The sequence below is a fragment of the Salvia hispanica genome, chromosome 4, assembly GCF_029641045.1.
Source record: "Salvia hispanica isolate PSC_SH4W2 chromosome 4, Shi_PSC_v1, whole genome shotgun sequence".
Classification (NCBI taxonomy): Eukaryota; Viridiplantae; Streptophyta; class Magnoliopsida; order Lamiales; family Lamiaceae; genus Salvia; species Salvia hispanica.
The window spans coordinates 44,784,309-44,795,960 of NC_142695.1; the positions used below are offsets into that span (position 1 = coordinate 44,784,309).

The 11,652-nt window shown below is 30.9% G+C and overlaps 2 long non-coding RNA genes across 2 annotated transcripts; both read left to right on the forward strand.

Annotated features, from left to right (window-relative positions):
* Positions 1-2,414: 2,414 nt before the first annotated feature.
* On the forward strand, positions 2,415-2,953 carry LOC148929264 (uncharacterized). The gene is made up of 2 exons (XR_016137757.1): positions 2,415-2,675; positions 2,755-2,953. It is a non-coding gene; the product is annotated as an uncharacterized LOC148929264 (long non-coding RNA).
* Positions 2,954-3,143: 190 nt separating this feature from the next.
* Positions 3,144-4,155, forward strand: LOC125192589 (uncharacterized). The gene is made up of 2 exons (XR_016137758.1): positions 3,144-3,895; positions 3,996-4,155. It is a non-coding gene; the product is annotated as an uncharacterized LOC125192589 (long non-coding RNA).
* Positions 4,156-11,652: the final 7,497 nt, after the last annotated feature.

Genomic DNA, 11,652 nt, shown 5'->3' on the forward strand with positions numbered 1-11,652 from the left:
TTCCTCTTGCCTTCCCTTCTTTTTCTATATTGTTTCCTGAGATAAATTATAAACACTTTCTATATATTTTCAAAATAAAACAAAATATTGACATTTCGAATACAATTTTAGAAAAAAAATGTGTTCGTAAACAGTGTAACTTCAGATATGGAGTTTCATTGTTCAAAAACCCATCGTCTTGTGCTGGTGTTTTTCATTGTTGAACTTGAGTAAAAAATTATTTTGTGAATGAGGTATTTATAGAGATTTGCTTTGTTTCAATTGACTCTTCTTATTCATGTATTAATTAGCATTTGTTGTAGAATATAGAGAAATTTAATGTGTTAATTAGGATTGACCGTAAAACCAAAACCGTTTAATTTATATCGTTAATTCTTTTTTTTTTATCATAATATTCATAAATGCATTTTTTAAATTTTTTCTAAAATTATCCTTTTATATGTATAAATAGATATATTATAATGTATTAATGGGATGTATAAAATTTCGGATATTCTCATGATACTAAATTCCCTTCATATTCACAGTCATTGGGAATAATAATTATAATTAATTGCAAGAATAATGACCCAAAATTTATTCATAATTGGCAGTTACAAAATGCACATATTTCTTGCATAACTGCACGAAATTTAACACCAAAATTTATTCATGATTGTTGGTTACACCAAAATTTGTATATAATTAAAATTCATATCCAAAACTTATAAATATTTCAAAAGAAGGTCAAAACTCACCTTTTATATACACTAGTGTTAACCCACGTGCAATGCACGACAAAATATTTTTTTTATCACATATTTTTAAATTGTTAATTGATTAATTAAAATATGAAAATATAACTATATAAAATTTAAAAATAGAAAAATATACATATAATAAAAATTCAATAAATATATGCTCCTCGATGCATTTTACACTTAAAAACATAAAATTAAACATATTTGAAATGGAATCAAGGTAGACACAATTATTTGGACAACGATGAAGAGACTATATCAAGTGTTAGACACATTTAAAAAATATGTTTAAAACAATCCTTCATATTTCTCAACTAAAAAAAATGTATATCACACTTTTAACAAAATAATAAATCGATAACTCATAATATTCAAAATGTCAAAACTATGAACATAAAAAAATTCAAATGATAAACTATACAAAAAATATTACATTAATTGGTTGAATCAACACTATTATATTAATGAATAATGATAGCCATTTTGAATGTTGGAACGTTTACCTTTATTTATTGTACTTTTAAACGTGGCTTGTTGGAATATGAAAAATCTATATTATTTTTTATGCTACTTTACAATTCTCAATGCTGCAAATTTTCTTTTTGTAAAATATATTTAATATAAGTATATATTTTACTTAGTTGATCACCTATATATAAGATAATTAGATTCTCTATAGAAAATCAGTTGTATCCCGGAACAATTAAGTGTCAAATCCTAATTTCAACAATAGTATTATTAGTAAACCAAAATTTGGTTGTAGACTATTTTATTTTGTTTGAACAACTAATTGTTTGATCAACTCTATTTTGAAAGGTTTAATTATCTCATTGCAAATATACATATATGCACCACTTATTAATTCATCATAAGTCATAAAATATTATTTTTGAGACACCATATAATATAATTACAGCACAAGTTGGAATATAAATATATAAAATAATAAATTGTGTAAAGATGAAGATAAACATTATGCTTGTTTGAGTTAAGGATGTTACAATTCTTCCATCTCTAAGAATTGTAAAAAATATTAGCATAGAATTCTCGAACCATATACACGCAGTACTCTAACTATTGCAATAAAAAAAATGAAATGGAAATTACAACGAAAATTATAAAATAAACCGAACTATAAGTCTAGTTGAGAAAAACCCTCTTTCCGCACGACAAAGTACATCACGGTTAGTACTTTCGAATTGACGTATTATCCCCAAAGATGAAACGTCTTCCTCCTAACGTGTATAACTTCTCAAACCCGCTGGCACCGATGAACTTGATGGAGTTCCAAAAATTGAGCAATACTCTAAAATATACAATAAAATGTTGAGAGCTTGAGAGAGAATGGTGAATGTGTAATTCATCTACAACTCTATGCTTTTTATAGGCATAAAATTAGAATATGAGAAATCATGAAATTAAAACATCATAAATTATAAAATTAAGAGATAGAGGTTACAAAATTTGTTAAATGCTCATTATCCTATTTAAAGATTAGTCAAAGCATTAAAATATTTAAATAAATATTCATGAGAGTTACATATTTTATAATAATTTAAATTCACCCCATAACTTTTAAATATATCAAATTACGGCCAAAACTCGCCTTTTATATATGTATAGATATCGCTGGATAGGTATTTCCGAAGTAGAGAAATTGGGCTGAATAATATGGTAAATGATGGGCTGAATGGTGGGCCTAATTAAATCATGTCCAAAAATAATCATGTCCATCCAGTTCATCAAAATCAGATAGAAACTCTCACGAAACCTAAAATCAGAGCGCGGCGCCGGCGCCGGCGCCGGCGCGTTTCTCCTTGTGGGCATGGCTTTCCGCTTGGCTCTATCCGCTGCTCGACGCCTTCCTCTATGCAATTGCAGCCTCGTTCGATCTACCATTTACTATTCAGTGCCCAGATCTCAATTCGTGTCCAGGTTCTATTTTAATTTAATATCCTCACTTTTTTGTCTAGTAATTTGTTTACATGTGGTGATTTTTTGTTTTTGTTGTTAGAGTGGTAGATAGTGCGAGAATCGTCGATACGTGGAACGATGGAACTCAATTTGGTAATCGTATTTGTATTTGTATCTTTGCAATTAGATTGTTGGGACTGAAAATAGAGACATGCTGAATTAGTTATATCGGTTTGGAATGTTTTATTCATCTTTGAAAACCATTTATATATATTGTGAAGGTTACAAGACAGAATTTACATCGGCGGGCATCTACTCTGAGCCTGAGCGTAAGCCTGATATTTTTGTCCACTATCCTAACAAAAATAGAGACGATGATCTCTGTGGACATTTTGGTGCATATTTCGTTGAAGAGGATGGCACCCTCACCATGTCACCCAAATATAACATATATCCTCCCTCTTTTCTACTGGAACGTTATTTCTTCATGACTACTTGTTATGCTCTATTCTATTTTCATAGTCCGACGCTGGGTCATGCTCTTTGGAACCCTACAACGTGCGAGTATAAGCTCCTCCCAGTTCCCTATGCCGAATCCCCACCTTGCCCTATATACGAATTTGTAGCATGTGGAATGTGGTATTACAATAGATTAGGAGATTGCAAAGTGGTGAATCTTGTTCGTGCTTATTTGGAAGATGAAAGAGGCTATTTAATTCCTGCGGCTTATCACATCGAATTGTATTCAATCAAAACTAATTCTTGGAAGAGAATACCATGCCAAGGGTGGCCTCGTTCTCTTCATCAAACTAGTCATGCTTACATATCGGGGATTTTGTACTGTGTTACATATCATGTTATCCTTTCGTTCAACACTTCTACTGAAACCTTCTCCAGCTTACCCTTACCTGATCAATGGTTCTACGGTGGTCACATTCTAGAGTATAAAGGGTTTTTAAGTGCTCTTGTATCGACGCAACATGGTAATTATCAATTGTGGACTATGAGATGTAGATTTAGATTGTGGAGTAGAGAAATTGTTTTTGATATTCCTACCTACAAGCCGTTCTGCTTTTCAAATGATGGTAAGCTATTGTATTTAGAAAGCTCGCTTCATGGGCTATTCGTGTTCGATTGTGTCACTAGAAAGTTGAAGCATCTTGGTGTCAATAGTCCTATGAGTTATCCAAAGTTGTTTCCTTTTGTTGAGAACTTTGTTCAACTCAATGGAAGTTTCAAAGGTAAAACTCCTTTTGATTCTCAATTCTTGGTGCTTATCCTTTATTTAAATTGTTTAGAGTTGTGAGTAATTATATGATTCAACTTGATCTTGACTCACAGGTGAAACAAGAAAATGATGAAGACATGACTTGACTGTTGATTCTTGTTATCTTTAGTAGTATTAATTAATTTTAGATATTTGAATTAGTTAGTTATTATAAGAATATCATGAAATTTGTGTTTCACTACTGTGTAATCTATTATCTTTGTGTTTTTTTAAGTTCTCACCTTTCTTACTCGTTTTCAATTGCTAGCAAACTTTTCTATGAGACATGAAAACTTGTAGTCTAACACATACGAAAAGTCACTAGTTATACTATTTTGGCAAAACACAATTTTAGGTCATTATACTTTTAGAATAATTTTCATTAGCTCCTACAATTTTTATTTAAGTAGTTTTATCATAAATTTCGATACTCCCCACACAATTTTTTGGTGTTAGGAGTACTTTTTATCATATTTTTCATTAGATCCTCATGCCATTTTTTTTTAGTAGGTCCTCTTACTTTTACATTTACAGATAGTAATATCTATTTAAGAACTTCAATTAACTTTTTAGTTCTCCATTATTTAAATAGCTATGATTATAAATAATCCATGGAACGTATACTTCAATATAAATTAATATAAGTATACTATAGTATATTTTAAAATATTTACATCGATTGAACATTTGCATAGTTCTTCTTCAAAAGTTTTCATTTTAATTTTCAATCACTATCGTTTAAGCTTTAATATTTTTTCCAACTTATTGAAATTATTGGGTTAAAAAGATAATATCTTTAAATACTATGCTAAGTTAAATAATGAAAAAGTAAAAGTTCCTTTAGTTTTATTAAATAGGGATTTTAGGTTATCCAAAATAAAAATAAAAGGACCTACTAAAATGAAAAAATTGTAAGAGCACATAATGAAAATATTAATGATAATTATGTTGTATGGTTTAAATAAGATAATTAGGAGGGACTTCGGCTCCCACCCCTTTCTTAGCATGGGAAGCTCGGCCCTTCGTCTAATTAAGGGATGATGTTTTAATTTTATTGGTATGATCCAGTCGCTTGTTTATGTGATTTAATTAGCAAATTATGGATAAATAACTAATATGCTTAAGATATATGATTTGATCATGCAATTAGGATTTAAAATAAATATAAGTGTGGTTGTGAATGTATGTGAATTATCTAAATAAGATTAGTGGTTTTAATACAATAGATCTACCTAAACACATACACTGTAAAAAGTAGTACGTGAATAGTAAAGTAAGGTTGATGAATTTATTTGGATAACTAAATGATACGGTATTAATATAAATTCGATGTATGACATTAAGGATGATATAAAGAATGTATATAATTGATCATGGAATTTAATAAGGACTTTTGATATTTTTAATGTATTTATAACTTTGGTGAAAATAATTTGTGAACAGTGAAGGTTATTAAAATAACGAAAGTTGAAGAATAAATGGAACTAAAGAATGAATATATAGCATATGATGTTAATAAGGACTATTGAATAATAATTGAAGAAGAAGAAATATAGAGAATAAGATTATGGTTAAAGCTTACAGAATAAAGGTGAGGTTATGAGATTATTATGAGTTTTATGATTAATCAACAAAGGGAGAACTTCTCGGAGATAGTAAAAAGAGAAAAGGGATCCGGAGTGACTAGAACGTTCAGGTGGTAAAGGGGTTTATGTTTATAAGCCTTAGTATACTCAGTATTTAAAAGTATAATTATCCTGTGCGGTACTAAGTGTTACTATGAGTTAATCGTAAACTTATGATTTCGTTGGATTATTTATGCATATGTGATATGTTAACATAGTTAGACATGACGTATAAGAATATGAAAATATTGGATGAAATACGGTATTGAGATGAATTGACGAATGAATTGGGAATGAGATGGATTTACGAGTGAACATGATGACTTATTCGATGCCACATGCTTGGTTGATGTTGTTGGGCATAATTGGCATGTCATATGATGTAATTGATTCGATCTGGCCACACTCGGTGGCAATGATATGTTTTGTGCACCACATTCACTCATGGGGCCCATAAGGTCAGACGATTTATGATATTTGATGTTGAATTGCCCCATGAGCTATAAGGTTAGGCGATATAAGTATGTGGGTGCACCATGTTTACTCATGGGGCTATAAGGCCAGGCGGTTCACGATATATGATAATTAATTTCCCTCAAGAGCTATAAGGCCAGATAGTGTGTGTGTGTGTGTGAGAGAGAGAGAGAGAGAGATCATATCATAACCCATATTTATGGTGATAACCTAATAACCCTCATTTTATGGACGAAAAATATCATTTTATGGAACAAAATATCATTTTATGGAATAAAAGTATCATTTTATGCATGCTGAAAAAAAATATCATTTTATCGTGTATAAATATCATTTTTAGTAAAAATGATACTTTTGACCCATAAAATGATAAGGTTATTAGGTTATCACATAAATATGAGTTATGATATGATCGCACCCTTATATATATATCCCTTATATATATATATATATATCAGATGAAAACCATAATGTATATTAAAACATCAAACCACGTAAATAATGTACATTATACACACTAATAATGTACATTTTATTCATGTATAATGTACTGTTCTGAATATTGTACACACTAATAATGTACATTTACATTATATGAATTCTGTACATTATGCTGACAGTACATTATACATGAATAAAATGTACATTATAAGTGTGTATAATGTACATTATTTTACATGGTTTGATGTTTTAATATACATTATGGTTTTAATCTGAATACACCCCTATATATATATATATATATATATATATATATATATATATATAGGGTCTTGTTAGGTTGAGATTATTTAGCTAAATTGAGAAATGAGATGCAATAAGGGCCACTAATCCACAAGATTAACAAAATGTCAACAAATACCTCATTATGTCAACAAAGGGTTATAATTGTCTTTTCATTAAATTGTGTGAAATCATTTTCTAAAATTCTCTCTAAAACTCTAGCTACAAAGTCTTCAAATCTTCAACATTCATATCTTCAAATCTTCAACATTCAAATCTTCAAATCTTCAACATTCATATCTTCAAATCTTCAAATCTTCAACATTCAAATCTTCAAATTTTCAACATTCAAATCTTCAACATTCTTCAAATCTCTTCAACATTTAAATCTTCAAATCTTCAAAATTACATTCATATCTTCAAATCTTCAAATCTTCAACATTCAAATCTTCAAATCTTTCACATTCAAATCTTCAACATTCAAATCTTCAAATCTTCAAATATTCAAATCTTCAACATTCAATAAAATAACACTTATTAAAATGTCAACAACTAACAAATAACACTTATAATTCACATATCAATACCGAGAATATCGAATGTCAACAACTCGTATGAAAATGTCAACAACTAACAAATAACCCTTACTATTCACATATCAATACCGAGAATATCGAATGTCAACAACTTGTATTAAAATGTCAACAACTAACAAATAACACTTACAATTCACATATCAATACCGAGAATATCGAATGTCAACAACTAACAAATAACATTTACAATTCACATATCAATACCGAGAATTTCGAATGTCAACAACTCGTATTAAAATGTCAATAACTAACAAATAACACTTACTATTCACATATCAATACCGAAAATATCGAATGTCAACAACTCGCGCGATGTCAACTACGGAGACATTATGTCAACTACGATGTCAACAACAAACGTTATTTATGCCAACTACGATGTCAACAACAAACTTTATTTATGTCAACTACGATGTGAACAACAAACTTTATTTATGTCAACTATTATGTCAACAACAAAATTTTACAAATAATCAATGTCAACAACAAATATTTTCATGTCAACGACATATTATTTGTGTCAACAACAACGATTTACATATAATTTATATCAACAACAAACGTTATTATGTCAACGAACTATATAATTCATGTCAACGACCTACATAATTAATGTCAACGAACTTGTGAAAATTGGAATTTCCCCCAATTTTCTCTCTCTCTCTCTCTCTCTCTTTCTAGACAACCTAACCATGGCTGGTTAATAAAGACATAGAGTGATGAAAATTGAAAATAGATATCCAAAAATTGCAAAACCAAATTCAGCTCAAAGAATCAAAAGAAGCTCAACTCATGTTGCAGATTAAGAATTGCAGCTCTAAGTGTCAACAACTCAAAAACAATTCTTGCAATTAAAAACTAACAACTATTTTCTTTTCTTCTTCTTCTTCTTCCTCCATTCCACTTTTTCTCTTGTGCGATTAAAAACTAACATTACACACACAAGCAATCAAAAACTAAAGGAATATACCAGCAAAGCCAAACTTCGTGATAAAATACACAATTTATTGATTTACAATTCCTACAGAATGGCCTAATCGTTTGATTGCAATTAATTCATCAAATTCAACAGCCGATCGGAAAATTCATCATAGAAGGATAACTAATTGAGAATGATTTGAGAGGTTTTAGCTACTCACCGCTTCATACAGAGGTGCCTCCGCCGCATCTCGCGCCATTTCAGCAATTCGATCGTGATGGTGCAGAAGCTGAAGAAGAAAAAGGTAGGAAATTGCTCAATTCGGAGGAGGAGCAATTCGCCGAGTACGAGAAAATGCACAGCGAACGGAGGCTGCTGCGTGGCGGATCGGAGGCAATTCGCTGAGTAGATCGGATCGGAGGCTGCTGCAGGCGGCAACGAACGAGTTCCGCGCTGGCGGAGGCAGAATCAGGCGGAGGAGGTAGAGATACAGAGCGCGGCGGCGGCGCGGCGTTGGTGGTGGCGATGAATTTGAGGGATCCGTTCCTGGATTTTAGTTTAGGGATTTGACGCCGGAGATGGTAGAGGGCGGCGGGGAGAGGGATTGGGAGTTTTTGGTGAAGATGAAGAATCTAATTAATACACAAAATGACTATTCTACCCTTTCATAATAAATTATATATATATATATATATATATAGGATCATGATCAATTGAGATTATTTAGGCTAATTGAGAAATGAGATGCAATATCAGCCACTCATTTTTATTAAATGAGTGGTCCAGATTTTGCCACACAAAAAATATTTTTAGATAAATAATTATGAAAGGTTAGAATGGTAATTTTATATTTTAAATTGATCACTTCTGCAGTCCTTCCCGAATCTCCCCTGACCACTTCTCCACACTTTCCTCTTCTCTATAGCCTTCGCCGCGAACAGCCCTTCCTCTCCGGCCAGCTCCCGCCGCCCGATACTCGGCAGCGCGAAGGACAGGCAGTTCAACCCCTCCTCTCCGGCCAGCTTCCAGCGCCTTCAGCACGCTCCCGATCTCCGCAAAGAGCTCCGGCCGATCGTCGCAGCAGATCGACGCCTGATCTGTTCCGATCCGTCTTCAATCTGATCGACGATCACCTCGTTGATCTCGCTCGGCACGCCGCTGCTATTTTGCTCGCCTCCTTCGCCCTCTGTCGCTGCTCCTTCACGACTATCCACCGCGTGCCCCAATAGCGCTGCCTTGTCCATCTACATTGATCGGAATCGATCAATTCAGTGAGAATTTGATTCGATTTTGATTTGATTTTGATTTCTGATTTCTGATTTAGTTGTTAATCGTGGCTGCTTGTAATTGGAATTTCGATTTCGATTTTTGACTTCCGATTTTGCCCGTTTTCAATCGATGCGGATTGCGAGTTATTGATCTGTGTATTTAGATGCGTTTCTGGTTTTACGCGCTTGTGTTTGTGGGAATTTGTCTTTTGTATAATCAATCTGTTGTGATATATAACATGTCAGTGCTGCTAAATTGAATTGAAGAAGATTTGGTTGACATTTTAAGTATTGAAGGAGATTTGGTTGACATTTTAAGTGTTATAAGTGTTGCTGGAATTTTTGAGTTGTATAGATAAGGTGTTTGTGATATTGCCTAAAATATTATTGTTGACATAAATTATATAAGTTGTTGACATGAAAATGTTTATTTTTGACATGAATTATATAACTCGTTGACATAATAACTTTTGTTATTGACATGAATTATATAAGTCGTTGGCATAAATTTTATGAAAAATGTTGTTGACATAAATTATATGTAAAACATTGTTGTTGACATGAATTATATGTAAAACGTTGTTATTGACATAAATAATATACGTCGTTGACATGAAAATATTTGTTGTTGACATTAATTATTTGTAAAATGTTATTGTTGACATAATAGTTGACATAAATAAAGTTTGTTGTTGACATCGTAGTTGACATAAATAAAGTTTGTTGTTGACATTTTGATATTCTGATTATTGATGTGTGAATTATAAGTGTTATTTTTTAGTTGTTGACATTTTAATACGAGTTGTTGACATTTTATATTCTCGGTATTGATATGTGAATTATAAGTGTTATTTTGTAGTTGTTGACATTTTAATATGAGTTGTTGACATTCGATATTCTCGGTATTGATGATATGTAAATTATAAGTGTTATTTTTTAGTTGTTGACATTCGATATTCTCGGTATTGGTGTGTGAAATATATGGATGTAGTTTTTTATTCGATTGTGTTGCTGGAATTTTGAGTTGTGTAGATAAGGTGTTTGTGATATTGCCTAAAATATTATTGTTGACATAAATTATATAAGTTGTTGACATGAAAATGTTTATTTTTGACATGAATTATATAGCTCGTTGACATAATAACTATTGTTATTGACATGAATTATATAAGTCGTTGGCATAAATTTTATGAAAATTGTTGTTGACATAAATTATATGTAAAACATTGTTGTTGACATGAATTATATGTAAAAGGTTATTGTTGACATAAATAATATACGTCGTTGACATGAAAATATTTGTCGTTGACATTAATTATTTGTGAAATATTATTGTTGACATAATAGTTGACATAAATAAAGTTTGTTGTTGACATCGTAGTTGATATAAATAACGTTTGTTATTGACATTTGTCGTTGACATTAATTATAAGTGTTATTTTTTAGTTGTTGACGTTTTAATATGAGTTGTTGACATTCGATAATCTCGGTATTGATATGTGAATTGTAAGTGTTATTTTTTAGTTGTTGACATTTTAATATGAGTTGTTGACATTCGATAATCTCGGTATTGATATGTGAATTGTAAGTGTTATTTTTTAGTTGTTGACATTTTAATACGAGTTGTTGAGATTCGATAATCTCGGTATTGATATGTGAATTATAAGTGTTATTTTTTAGTTGTTGACATTTTAATATGAGTTGTTGACATTCGATAATCTCGGTATTGATATGTGAATTGTAAGTGTTATTTTTTAGTTGTTGACATTTTAATATGAGTTGTTGACATTCGATAATCTCGGTATTGATATGTGAATTATAAGTGTTAGTTTTTAGTTGTTGACATTTTAATACGAGTTGTTGACATTCGATATTCTCGGTATTGATGATATGTAAATTATAAGTGTTATTTGTTCGTTGTTGACATTTTAATACGAGTTGTTGACATTCGATATTCTCTATATTGATATGTGAATTATAAGTGTTATTTTGTTGAATGTTGATTGTTGAAGATTCGAAGATTTGAAGATTTGAATGTTGAAGATTTGAATGTTGAAGATTCGAAGATTTGAAGATTTCAATGTTGAAGATTTGAAGATTTGAATGTTGAAGATTTGAAGATTTGA